Source organism: Cervus elaphus, chromosome 4 (assembly GCF_910594005.1).
Source record: "Cervus elaphus chromosome 4, mCerEla1.1, whole genome shotgun sequence".
In the NCBI taxonomy this organism is placed as follows: domain Eukaryota; kingdom Metazoa; phylum Chordata; class Mammalia; order Artiodactyla; family Cervidae; genus Cervus; species Cervus elaphus.
Window position 1 is genome coordinate 4011051 of NC_057818.1, and position 14852 is coordinate 4025902.

The window sequence follows — 14852 nt, forward strand, 5'->3', positions numbered from 1 at the left end:
GGGAAAAAAAAGAGTGCTAAATACTAGAAGTATTTCAAATTTAATTTATTATCTTCTGGCCTAAAACCAGTCTTCCGTATGTTCAATTATAAAAGATGAATAACAACATGAAAGAGTGTGCATAAATGTTTGACTATATTATTGAAGGCTGTACCTAAAAGGTTAAGTTAGGATTTTATAATATTTGCTAACTCACTGAACACCTGCTTTATAACATGCAAGTTTAACTTTAACCAATATGACTTTTATCCTTGCATCCATGGATACACATTCATAAATTTGAGTACCTGAGAACCTCAAGACATTTTTAGAGGATGTGAAGAATCTGCTTTCTCTCTTGGGCAAGAGTTGGGGGGTGGGGAGGGACTTGCTTTTCCCCTTAAGAGTTGAGGAAAGTTTTATATATTAGTTACTTTGGCCCCACTTTGGGACTGGAGTAGTCAGAAGAAAAGGGATGTCCCAAGAGAGGTAGATAAAATACGGTTGACTCTGGATCACCTCAGAGGATTTAGAGGGGCAGACCCTCCTCATTCTTCTCTATCCCACCTTTTGGCTTTCTGCTGTTTTCAACGTTTAAAAAACAACTCTCTCCTCCTTAACCTTTACCTTCTTTAACCCTCCATCCTCTCTTAGTTTTTGGACAGTGACACAAGATTATGTGTCAACCCAACTGGGCCAACAGGTGCCCTGATAATCTGGCCAAACATCATCCCCATCCGGGATTTAGTCTGATCTCCTTGGCTTCTGTGTTTCTAATGACCTGACACTTTTGAGGAGCCCGGTCAGGTGTTTTGCAGAATGTCCCTCAATTTGGGTTTGTGTGATGGCTTTCCTCATAGGATAAACTTTTGTTTTTTACTTAAAAGATAAATTCTTTCGGGGAAGAAGTGCCATTCACAACACGTCACATCAAAGGCATACATGCTAATGATGCCAACTTTGGTCACCTGGCCAAGGGGGTGCACAGGACTCCCCTCCACCTTTTCAGTCCACTCTTTGGAAGCAGTTCCCTGAGTGCGGGCCACACGCAGGAGGGGAGTGGGGAGTGAAGCTTTACCTCCTGGAAGAGGAAGTATCTATATAAATTATTTTTAATTCTTCTGTATAAAAGATCTCTCTTCTTTCCCATTTATTTATTTAATAGAATCAGTTTTTGTCCCCAAGTCAGCTCCCCTTTCTACCAAGGCATCATCATTCCCCAAGTAAGCAACCCCCACACACCCAATGGAACTCCGGGTTTACTTCCAATTCCTTTTTCTCCTGCGAGTCCCCTAAATTAGTTCTTTTCCTTAGTCAACTGTTTTCCGTAGTGCTTCCCTCTCCTCCTTTCCTTGTGTCTTTGCTTTAGCCCAAATCCTCATTTTCTAGATGACAATCTCTGAGCGGGTCTCTCTTTTTGGCCTCCATACCTTGGTCTGCTCCAATATGCCTTTCACATATCATTCAGTCATGCTATATGAGACAAAAATTTCTGGAGAGACAGAAAGAGTATCCTTGATTTGTATGAATACCTAGAATGTAGAATATGGCAAGATGCTGCGTGCTCAGCCATGTCCGACTCGTTACAACCCCATGGACGGTAGCCCACCAGGCTCCTCTGTTCATAGAATTTCCCAGGCTAGAATACTGGAGTGGGTTACCATTCCCGTCTCCAGAGGATCCTCCCGACCCAGGGATCGAACATGTGTGCCTCTTGTGTCTCCTGCAGCACTGGCAGGCAGGTTCTCCACCACTAATGCCACCTGGGAAGCCCAGAATGTAGAAAGTACATTAATAAATGATTATTGGGGAAGTGGAAGATAACAACAAAATTTTTCTTCACCAGTTTGGTCACCATGCTAGAAAAATAAAAACATCCCGCAGAAAATTAAAGAAACAATAGAAATATTTAAATGTTAATTATTTTAAACAATACATACTGCTGAGATTTGAATGAAATATATATATAATACAGGAAGAATGTAAATGTCAGAGGACAAAACGTTTTAGGTGCTGCAAAACTATAACTAACTAAGAAGCTAAGAAAAGGAAAATGTCCCTGTCCAAGAAAAGAATCCAAGGAAATCTTTCAGACTCCTCAATGGTCTCCTCAAATCTGGAGTTTTGAATTTGCTACAGGAGAACATCTTGACTAAAATTACATATCCTGTACCACAAGGATCCAATCTCTTGACCTATGAGCTAGAGATACTGTGATGGAGCTTTTCCAACTATTTTAACATATGAAATAAAAGGTGGTAACAGTGGCAAAAAGGATAGGGGGTACAAAGGGGACACATCTTACTTCTGTTGAGAAAATAAAGTGTGACTTACCCAAATGTCATTTACTTTTCTTTGCTTTTACAAATTGTTAGTAACACTTCTGACTAGAAAAGGTTTAAATTTATTTTTAATATATGGAAATATGATTGCACAGAGACTGAAAATTTTAAATCAGCGAAACACCAAAACTTTACTATAACGTTCTCAGAAACAGCCAGGACCTACAGTTGTCGTGATGGAACCCTGGCCCTGCCTCTGACCGAGAGGGAGCAGTGCGCTCGCCAGGCTGCACGCCTGCTCCTCATCTCCTCTGCTCTGAGTTTCGGTGGAAGGAACACAGTAAGTTCAATTACCTGTAGCAAGCAATCTCCTTCAGCTCCAGCCTGGCTCCCCACGACTGCAGTAAAGTTTACAATGCCAACTCTTTGAAATGTGAAATAAGCAAACTGACAAGTATCTCTTTATTCCAATGAAAGAAGTGAGTTCAAAACACCGGTTTCCCAGGACATAGGGCTGTTTTTGATTTGGGTCACTCAGAAGTAAAACTCCCGGGAATGTTCATCAGTGGTTCAGGGACGTGGATGATGACAAACAATAAAATAAGTGCAGACAATGCGAGCACAGATGGAGGTGCCGGGAGAGGCTCCTGGGCCACCTTGCCGCCGCAGGGAGGCTGTGCGGGACGCCAGCCCAGCAGTGCACAGCACCAGGGGACCCGGTCCAGCTGGGAGGACGGGCCCCGGATCGACTCAGGCCCAAAGCCAGCTGGTATACCTCATCTTCAGTTATATGAAGTCAACTCTCTTTTTACGTTAAACTCGTTTGGGCCTTTTTTCCCCTGGCTGGCAGCGCAGAGGCCGCACAGTGCCTGGAGTTACTGTAAAAGACGTAAACCAGCAGGAGTTCGTCAGAGCTTGGGCAGCTTTCCTCAAAAAGTCCGGGAAGCTGAAAGTCCCTGAATGGGTGGACACCGGCAAGCTGGCCACAGGGAGCATAAAGAATGTGCTCCCTACGATGAGAACTGGTTCTACACACGAGCTGCTTCCACGGCACGGCACCTGTACCTCCGGGGTGGTGCTGGGGTTGGCTCCATGGCCAAGATCTATGGGGGGCGTCAGAGGAACGGCACCATGCCCAGCCACTTCAGCAGAGGCTCCAAGGGCGTGGCCCAGCGGGTCCTCCAAGCCCTGGAGGGGCTGAAAATGGTGGAAAAGGACCAAGGTGGGGGCCACAAACTGACGCCTCAGGGACAGAGAGATCTGGACAGAATCGCTGGACAGGCGGCAGCTGCCAACAAGAAGCATTAGAACAAATGATGTTGGGTCAATAAATTGCCACACTCGTGTTAAAAAAAAACAAAAACACTCGTGTGGATAGGACCTCCTGTTACTACAAGACAATCACAACTCCTGACATAGTGAGGAACATATACTTTTTACTTAAATCTCACTCTGATAGAGGCAAAAGAAACAATAACTTACTACTCTTTAATCTAGTCCACGTAATAGAACTGCCATATGACCCAGCAATCCCACTTCTGGGCATACACACCGAGGAAACCAGAACTGAAAGAGACACGTGCACCCAATGTTCATCGCAGCACTGTTTATAATAGCCAGGACATGGAAGCAACCTAGATGCCCATCAGCAGACGAATGGATAAGGAAGCTGTGGTACATATACACAACAGAATATTACTCAGCCATTAAAAACAATACATTTGAATCAGTTCTAATGAGATGGATGAAACTGGAGCCCATTATACAGAGTGAAGTAAGCCAGAAAGATAAAGACCAATACAGAATACTAACGCATATATATGGAATTTAGAAAGATGGTAACGATAACCCTATATGCAAAACAGAAAAAGAGACACAGATGCACAGAACAGACTTTTGGACTCTGTGGGAGAAGGCGAGGGTGGGATGTTTTGAGAGAACAGCATCGAAACATGTATATTATCAAGGGTGAAACAGATCACCAGCCCAGGTGGGATGCATGAGACAAGTGCTTGGGGCTGGTGCACTGGGAAGACCCAGAGGGATGGAGTGGGGAGGGAGGCGGGAGGGGGGATAGGGATGGGTAACACATGTAAATCCATGGCTGATTCATGTCAATATATGGCAAAAACCACTACAATATTGTAAAGTAATTAGCCTCCAACTAATAAAAATAGATGGTAAAAAAAAAAAAAATCTAGTCCACGTTTATTTAAAGTTGTAATGACAGCACAGTAAAGGTCTCTCTTTTTTTTTTTAAAGAAATATAGTAGTATTATGTACACTATACGTTAAACGCGATGAAGTTACCCAGTGAAATTAAAGGAGATAGGAAAAAGGAACATGGTACTTTTAAGACTTTTTTTTTTTTTTTTAATATTCTGGCACATGGGCCTGTTTACTTCCAAAGCACATTAACAGCAACTTCTGTCTTATATCTTCCAAAAGTAACAAGACACATTTTCATATGCATTATCTATTTAATCTCAATGGGATCTGTCAGCCTCCTAAATTACATTTTTCAACAAGGCCTGCAAGAGTTACTAAACTTTAACCTGCTTATTTGTTAGTCTCATTTGTTTTTTAACAGGCAGACGGCAAACTACTAAGTTTAGCCCTCAGTATTAAATACATTCTGTTAACAGATCCCTGGCTACAGCTGTAGGGCACCGAAACACTGGAGGGGATTTCAGAGACAGATTCACGGCAAAACAAACAAAATCAGGGTTTTGTGCAACTATTGCAAAGAAAATGCCTACCTCTCTGGAAGGCCCATAAGCTGATGACATGTAATTAGCTCTGGAAAGAAGTCATCAAATTTGTTTCCTTAAAGACAAAAACCAACCAAGAAACAGAATTTTGCTGCCGTTGGTTTGTAGCAATTGCTGCTACAACTACTACAAGAATGCAAAAGCCAAGAGAGAAAACAAAAAATAATAAACAAAAAGACAAGTGCAGGAAGAGAACGTGCTTATGTTTTCATAACAATGGTTCTAGATCTACAGCCTGGTAAATACTAACATACTCAATTTTGTCATTCAAAGCATTCTGGATTATTCAGTACTTGGAATAATTCCAGTTTGACTTTATCGTGACTTTCTCAGGTGACAATGAAACTAGACATAATTCACTATGCAAAATGGAAAATATCAGTGTTGACCTTAATTATAATAAACCCAAGTACTATGCGTGAGCATGTTACAAGGCGCACAGTAGTTAAATCACGTAAGGGACAACAGTCTCACTTTTTACAGCACAACTACATTTATTAATTTATTTCTTCTATCACCTGCGTCATTTATACAATATGAGTAGAGACACAAGTACCAGCGACTAAGCATCCGTTCACCATTACACGAGCTTGATTTACCTTCTCCCAAGTCTCTGACACACTGCTCTAAAACATTTGCTTTGCTGTTCAAGAAAAAACATGTCTAACTTGAGACCACTAACCTCAAGACCCAAGACTCACAGCAACAGCCTACTGTAAGTTACCAAAATATTTGATCTTCGTACAGTATTTAAATACCTTAATTCCTAGTTTGTGTAGTCCAGAACAACACTATAAACCACATTCTTTTTTTTTTTTTGGTCATGCTGTACAGTTTACAGGGTCTCAGCTCCCCAACCAGGGACTGAATCCAGGCCATGGCAGTGAAAACACCAACCACTAGACCAGGGAACTCGCATAAACCGCATTCTTAAAGAGGAGTGACAGACAAAGGCACTTGTTAAGTGTCAAGAAAAACTGTCATTTCCTTAGCAACAGAGCTTGTAAATACAACAGAAAATAACTGAAGAAAATGTGGGTTTTGGTAGAAGGAAACATAATAATTACATCAAATTCTTTTACATCTCATCTGTAGATTTCGACTAGAGAATGTCAAATTACTACTGCTTTGCTGTGTATATATAAGGCAGCTTAGAAAAATGACTCACTATAAAAAAATTGAACCCTAAAATAAATATCCTTAAGCTACCTTCCAAATAGGGTTGCCGTAAATGTTTTACTGTTACGTTTCCACTAAGCATGTCACACCGAGTATGAGGTGGGTGGGGTGATCTTCTGTCATCCAGGCACTGCAACAGCCATCAATCAGTGTCTTGGTAACCACTTTTTAAAAACACACCAAGGCTGAATTTCTACACTGGTAACACTCAACTTCCTAGAGCCACAAATATATCTTATAACTCAAAAACCCTAAAGATAATAAAAATATTTTGTTTCGTTGGGGAGGGGTATATGTTTAAACTGAAATGCTACACTTGACTTTAATGACTCTTACGTTTCCCCTCGTAAACTATGGCTCCCAGCTATTAAGCTACTGCTTGATCAATAGTATCCTGAATCAAGCATACATAAAAAAGCTTTAAAAAATATGTAGGGGTATAATCCATTTCTGGTAATGGTAGGCTAGATTTTTTGGAACAATCCTCAAATTATAAACAACTAAAAATGTTGGAAGATAAAAATCCTCTTAAAAAAAATCTTCTAAAAAACAATAAAGAGGTAACAAATGAAAATGAAGGTGAAAGTGTTAGTCACTCAGTTGTGTCCAATGCTTCGCGACCCCATGGACTATACAGTTCATGGAATTTGCTGGGCCAGAATACTGGGGTGGGTAGCTATTCCCTTCTCCAAGGGAGGTTCCCAACCCAGGAATCGAACACAGGTCTCCCACATCGCAGACAGATTCTTTACCAGCTGAATCACCAGGGAAGCCCTAACCTTTAGAATAATAGAAAAAAATGATCATTTATCATTTTTATATTAAATACTTTATGGAAAATATTTTATGAATAATGTAGGGTAGAATGAAATGAAAATTCTATCAGAAAGTGAAAAATTATATTAGAAATCTTAATATACATTTTAACAGAATAAGCCCAAATATTTAGTCTATATTTTCCTGAATTTGAAGGTATACATATACCCAGATGCCTATCAACTGTTAATCACAAACCTAGAACATATCCACGATTCCAGATTTCAAAAACATCTTTAATAGATTCTAACTTCTCATTGGTTCTGATTTTTTTTTTGCACTTGCATCATGAAAATGTAATAGTTTTGAAAATTTGATACCTCTGACAGAGGATGAGATGGCTGGATGGCATCACCGACTCGATGGACATGAGTGTGAGTAAACTCCAGGAGTTGGTGATGGACAGGGAGGCCTGGCGTGCTGCGATTCATGGGGTCGCAAAGAGTCAGACATGACTAAGCAACTGAACTGAACTGAAACTTGTTGAAAATAGGATTGACTCTGATTCATCATTGCAAAACATTTTCATTTATACTGAACAAGAGAACACAAAGACAAAAAGTCTGTAAAGAAGCCATAGGAACTAGCTGCTCAGCAGCAACAGTGAAAGCCAAAACAGTAGAAAGAAAATGTGCTGCAAGAAAAAATATTCCAAGCTAAAATACTAGACTGTGATTGATTTTTTTAAGGCCACAAATCCTTCTCATTTGTCTTTTTTTAAATTGGAGTATAGCTGGTTTACAATGTTGTGTTAGTTTCTACTATAAAGCACAGTGAACCAGTTACACGTACACATATATCCCCTCGTTTTTAGAGTTCCTTCCCACTTAGGTCACCACAGATCACTGAGTATAGAATTTGCTGTGCTATACAACAGGTCCTCAAGAGAGGGAATCTAATCTCTCCATTCTTTGGAATGCGGGCTTGGCCATCTGACTTGCTCTGGTCAATGAAATATTTCAGTTCACTTCAGTTCAGTTGCTCACTTCTGTCCGACTCTTTGCGACCCTATAGACTGCAGCACACCAGGCCTCCCTGTCCATCACCAACTCCTGGAGCTTACTCAAACTCATGTCCATTGAGTTGGTGATGCCATCCGACCATCTCATCCTCTGTCGTCCCCTTCTTCTCCCGCCTTCAATCCTTTAGGATGGGCTGGTTGGATCTCCTTGCAGTACAAGGGATTCTCAAGAGTCTTCTCCAATACCACGGTTCAAAAGCGTCAATTCTTCAGTGCTCAGCTTTCTTTATGGTCCAACTCTCACATCCATACATGACCACTGGAAAAACCATAGCCTTGATTAAATGGACCTTTGTTGGCAAAGTAATGTCTCTGCTTTTTAATATGTGTGCTATTTAGGTTGGCCATAGCTTTTCTTCCAAGGAGCAAGCATCTTCTAATTTCATGGCTGCAGTCACCACCTGCAGTGATTTTGGAGCCCAGGAAAATAAAGTCTGTCACTGTTTCCAGTTTCCCATCTATTTGCCATGAAATGATGGGACCGGATGCCATGACCTTTTGAATGTTGAGTTTTAAGACAGTTTTTTCACTCTCCCCTTTCACTTTCATCAAGAGGCTCTTTAGTTTTTCTTCACTTTCTGCCATAAGGGTGGTGTCATCTGCATATCTGAGGTTATTAATAATTCTCCCTGCAATCTTGATTCCAGCTTGTGATTCATCTAACCCAGCATTTTGCATTATGTACTCTGCATATAAGTTAAATAAGCAGGGTGACAATATACAGCCTTGACAAACTCCTTTCCCAATTTGGAACCAGTCCGTTGCTCCATATCTGGTTCTAACTGTTGCTTCTTTACCTGCATACAGATTTCTCAGGAGGCAGGTCAGGTGGTCTGGTATTCCCATCTCTTAAAGAATTTTTCAGTTTGTTGTGATCCACACAGTCAAAAGTTTTGGCATAGTCAAAGAAGCAGAAGTGATGTTTTCCTGGAACTTTCTTGCTTTTTCTATGATCAAATGGATGTTGGCAGTTTGATCTCTGGTTCCTCTGCCTTTTCTAAAACCAGCTTGAACATCTGGAAGTTCACGGTTCATGTATTGCTGAAGCCTGGCTTGGGGAATTTTGAGCATTACTTTACCAGCGTGTGAGATGAGTGCAATTGTGCAGTAGTTTGAACATTCTTTGGCATTGCCTTTCTTTGGGATTGGATGAAAACTGACCTTTTCCAGTCCTGAGGCCACTGCTGAGTTTTCCAAATTTGCTGGCATATTGAGTGCAGCACTTTTACAGCATCATCTTTTAGGATTTGAAATAGCTCAACTGGAATTCCATCACCTCCACTAGCTTTGTTCATAGTGATGCTTCCTAAGGCCCACTTGACTTCACACTCCAGGATGGCTCTAGGTGAGTGATCACACCATCGTGATTATCTGGGTCATGAAGATCTTTTTTGTATAGTTCTTCTGTGTATTCTTGCCACCTCTTCTTAGTATCTTTTGCTTCAGTTAGGTTAATACTGTTTCTGTTCTTTATTGAGCCCATCTTTGCATGAAATATTCCCTTGGTATCTCTAATTTTCATGAAGAGATCTCTAGTCTTTCCCATTCTATTGTTTTCCTCTAATTCTTTGCATTTATCACTTAGGAAGGCTTTCTTATCTCTCCTTGCTATTCTTTGGAATTCGGCATTCAGACATATCAGAAATAGATAATTGATACCTAGACCCAGCAAAAATATCTTTTAAGAGTAGGAGAATAAAGACATTTCTAAACAAACAAAACCTGACAGCTGGTCAGCAGGAGACTCTCACTAGAAGATATTTTTTTTTTAAATGTAGGCAGAAGGAAAGTGGTCCTAGACGGAACCTTAGAGATGTAAGAAGTACTGAGGAGGAAACAAAGCACTACAGGTAAATCTATAACAATTTTGCTTCTATAATACATAGTAATAGTATCCTTGCCAGCAACCAATTCCAAACATTATGATTTATTTATGTGAGACTTCTGGGTATTTTTTAAAAATCATCCTAGGTACAACTAGGGTTTAGAATCACTGACAAATTAAAAAGCTTACATCTGCATATTTATTGTTGGCATTAATCCCCACCTTCCTCCCCTTTTTACTTGGCTTGCCTTTTTTGAAGTTACTGACTTGTGACTCTGCACTAACATATAAGGTTTTAAAAAATGTATTGTCTCTGTAATACAAAGTGGCTTACTTTTGGATGTAAAAAGGCCTAAATAGTGCTCGCTTCGGCAGCACATATACTAAAAAACTGGAACGATACAGAGAAGATTAGCATGGCCCCTGCGCAAGGATGACACGCAAATTCGTGAAGCGTTCCATATTTTAAAAAAAAAAAAAAGGCCTAAATAACAATTAGTATATAATTTCTAATTATTCAACATTTCCCATCAACAGAATACTACTATGAACTCACAGGTACTTCTCAGCTGCAAACACCCAAGAAAACCTCAAGTCAGGCTAAAGCTAAATTGGTTTTCTGGTTATTCTACAGTATATTCTACAGTATATTCAGCAAAATTGTAACTAACACAGAAGACCAGGCTGCAGGCCATTTGTTAACAGACAGCAGCAAATCAGGATACTGGGCTACTCAAACTGTTAACTGCTCATTTTCTTAAATTGTTCTGTTACTAAATATGGATGATGGTGCTTATTATCTTCCTAGTTGGTACAGTGCGAAAGAATCTGCCTGCCAATGCAAGAGAGGTGGGTTCGATATCTGGGACGGGAAGATCCCCTGGAGAAGGAAATGACAACTCACTCCAGTATTACTGCCTGGAAAAACCCATGTCAAGAGGAGAGTGGCAGGCTACAGTCCATGAGGTCACAAAGAGTGGGACACGACTGAGCACGCATGCACACTTATTGTCTAACTTATATTACAAATCTCAGAATTAAAATAAACCCCCAAATAAATCCTTTAAAGGATTTTAGATCTTCAATCTTTAAAGGATTAAAGATTTCCAAAATAATGAGTTTGGCTGCAATATCCAAATAAGAAGGGGTGGAATCAATATAAGGAACAAGAAAACAGTGCACCTAACAAATAATGTAAATGAATAGAATAGATGAACCATGCTTTATTGATTTTATTATTTTATTTACCACTGGGGGGGGGGCACTGCCAACTATAATTTTGTCATAAAATTTAAGATACATGTGATTTCCAAAACGTTAAGGTAAGGAACTTCCCTGGTGGCCCAGTGGCTAAGACTCCAATACAGAGAGCCGGGGTTCAATCCCTGGTCAGGGAACCAGGCTCCACGAAACACAACCAAAAGAGCCCGCATGGTGCAACTAAGACCCAGCACAGCCAAATAAATAAATAAAAGTATTTTCTAAATGTTAAGGTGAAAAATATGTTTTAGATTCAATAAAATATGATAAGTGACAAAGCATTATAACCAAATTTTTTTCTTCTAAAATTCTTTAAAACTTTTCTATTCAAACTCCCAACCAAACCAACCACACCACCCAATTTAACATCAAAATACAGCCTCAAAGAAATAACACACTCTATGAAGTAGGCAAAGACTACTGGGCCCCCGCTGGCCACAGCTAGACAGCCTGAGTTCGGCAACAGAGACCCTGCACAGCCAAAAATAAATGCACAGAGTAATACACACGTGATATACTGAACAATGAGAAAACGTTCTGCATGTTCTGTGAAGAGACACACAGTATTTGAGGTTTTGCTGTACAAACAACCTCCACAATCGTGTAGTGTCTTCTTTTAACCTTTTGAAAACTGGAAAGACAACTCTTACCTCCAGAGACACAAAACCAGGTTGTGGGCTGGATTTGGGCCACGGGCTGTAGTTTGCAATCTTCAGTCTAAGATACTAATGAGCATGAATAGGTGCTTCAAAAGACAAGGCTGTGAAGAAATTAGAGAACTAATCTACTCTAGATCTTAATTTAATAGCTATTTGGTAATGCTTTAACAAGACCTGCTAAGCCGAAAAAGCAAAGAACCTTACTGAAGGTTACATTTTTCACTTAAAATGTAAACTTTGACAAGGTTTACTCATGATCCTGAATGAGTACCTGAAGACATATTCTATTTTTATTTTTTGGAGGAAGTCATGTACTGATTCTAATTTAGAAAAACAGACATTAAGATCTTAGTGAGGGCAAATCATTTTTTTCCAATGACTTATCATACTTTATACATGGGACCCTACTCTCCATAAACCTGGGCTTCAATATAAACACACAAAAATAACTTTCAAAGGATCATCCTAGTTTTCTTTTGCTGATACCAAAGCCTACGGAGGTTCTGATAACCATCAAGAAGGAGAATTAAGTCTCCAGGACTACTAAAAAGCTAAGCCTAAGGCAAGAGTTTTTGTATTTGTGCTGCCTAATATACCAGCTTATCAAAGGGTAAATAAATTTACTGCTGAGTTTTATACAAATAGTGTTTTCAGTAGCTATTAAGAGAAACTTAGAAACTGGATGCCAATTCAGGAGATGTCTGTCAAATGATCCAGACGTGTACCCTAAGCTCTTCCTATGTAGAGTATAAGAAATGGAATAGTTCAAGAAATGAAGTATGTATGTCCTGCCATATCAGTAAACAAAGATGTCAAAGTCATCAGCATGAGCTGCCGAGCCCTGAGGAAACTCAGGAAGGAAAAAGGGTACCTGCCCTCTGAGAGCCATCAGACTGCAGTCACTCCCTAAGGTGAGCCCCAGGGAAACTCAGCAAATGAAAACACAGATCCTGGCCCCAGCGTGGTGAGGTGCATGTCAAAGGAACGATCAGTGAGCCCAGACTCTCATCTTCCCATACATAGAAAAGCACTGAATTCCTAAACTTGACTATCTGGCTTCTTTTTTTAGCAGTAACCTTTTACTGTTCCGCCTGCCTTTTGTTGCAGAACTCCTATATATCCTAGCTCCTCCCCTCGCCTCCTCGGAGGGGTTTCTCAGAGCTATCTGAAACGCTGTCTCCCAGGCAGCAGCCCTCATTTTGCCTACCAAGTAAGTTAAAATTTAACTCCCAACTTTCACATTGTGCAATTTTTTTTCAACAGGTAAAACTTTTCCAAATTTAAGAACCAGACCCACACAAGTAAATCTATCCTGATACTGTTTGAATCACAAAGGAAATCAACACCAAAAAGCAGGTTCTAAAAATGTCTTTTAACAAAAGAACTCTGCAGAGTTAATACTGGCCATGACTGTGGACCCAGAAATGCAAAAGAAGCATAGCTTTCTAAAAGACTGTAATCCATAACAGAAAAACAAAAGTGAACATTATAAAACACAAAGGGGAGAATCAATAATTTGCTTGAAGTATTCTGACCTCACACTAAAACATTCTTATAGCCATGACCTAAACTTGCTCCCCATTCTCTGTTAAAGCTAAAAAAAAATGAGTAAGACATAATTTTGTGGGGCTTTGTAGGTTCTTTTCATTCGTTTGGTTTTTGTTTGTTTGTTTTTAACTAATCAGACCTAAGCAGCAATGAATTTGATCTCTTTTTTAAAAAACTGTTTGTTGATTACTCAGGATTGATAAATGAGCCTGAGACAAGAAGGAAATAGACCAAAATTGATCTCACTAGAGTAGGTAAAAGCTTTCCGCAGGACTTGGCCAAATAATGCCGCAATCCCAAAGCCACTGCCTCGCATGGGTCCTGTCTGTGGCGCAGCACAGTCTGCTCTGCAGGAGTCCACGCTCTACAAAGTCCAGCTTCAGAGCAAATACAGTTGTGTTTTATGAGAACTAAATATAAGTCGTTTGTAAGAAATCAATAGACAACGTCTAACAAAAAAAGAACCTAGGTATTCTAATTAAAAATCAGATAAATACAAGAATACAAGAACTAAAAACAGTTCAAAGTAGGGAAAGCTAAAATAGGATTTAACAGTTCTACATTATAAACTTGGTTGTACTCTGATCTTAATTTTTATATATTAAAACTCTGTATGTACTACTGAATAAAAAAAGAAGGGGAAGAGACAAAATGCGCATGCCTGCCAGGACACAGGCATCGATGCGAGCAGGGGAGAGCTTTCTGGAGATGCACTCCTATTCTACTCTGCTGTGCTTCGGGATACACAGAAAGCTATCCGGTCCAGAGATGCTGGTACTGCTTTAACTCCCCCAAAATACTGTTTGCAGGGATTATCCTGAATCATCCAGCTAAGACAAGATTTACGAAAAGATCTCTAAAACAATGTTTTTCCAAGATAACATAGTCTAAGGAGGCATTTCAGTTATCTTTAACTAGCTGAAAACAGGTAAATGTGTCCTGAAAGTTCTGCATTGAAGAGCCAGCCCTTAATAAGGGCTTCCCAGGTGGCTGAGATGGTAAAGAATCTGCCTGCAATGACGGGAGACCTGGGTTCGATCCCTGGGTTGCGAAGATCCCCTGGCGGAGCAAATGGCAACCCACTCCAGTGTTCTTGCCTGGAGAATTCCTAAGGACAGAGGAACCTGGTGGGTGGGCTACAGTCCATGTGGTCACAAAGAGTTGGTCACAACTGAGCAATAAGCAAACAGCACAGCACAGGTCTTAATAATCCACATAAATGAGTTGGTATCCTAAATCAGAGTATTCGAGGCTGCCCCAGGAATGCTGAATAGCAATACTATACCAGGTTTGAGATAGCAAATGCATAAATTGTTTTAAAAACTCAAGAGATCTTCCAGAATAGTTGAATCTTATGCTGCACCACTGTTCCAAACACGTATGTAAATCCTAAAAAGCTATAAAGATGCTAAATCAAACAACTAAATTGAAAACGTTGCTTTAAATGGGATCAAGAACAAATCCCAGGGACTTCCCTGGTGGCCCAGTGGTTAAGACTCCATTCTCCCAAAG

General features: G+C 40.1%; 1 protein-coding gene, 1 non-coding gene and 1 pseudogene across 2 annotated transcripts in view; 2 read left to right on the top strand and 1 right to left on the bottom strand.

Moving 5' to 3' along the window:
* The window catches only part of GLG1 (golgi glycoprotein 1), a 122602-nt gene that overhangs the window by 81359 nt on the left and 26391 nt on the right, over positions 1-14852 (bottom strand). The window lies entirely within an intron of this gene.
* On the top strand, positions 2875-14485 carry LOC122690436 (annotated as a pseudogene).
* LOC122692918 lies at positions 10233-10341 on the top strand. Its single transcript, XR_006340731.1, has one exon. It is a non-coding gene; the product is annotated as a U6 spliceosomal RNA (small nuclear RNA).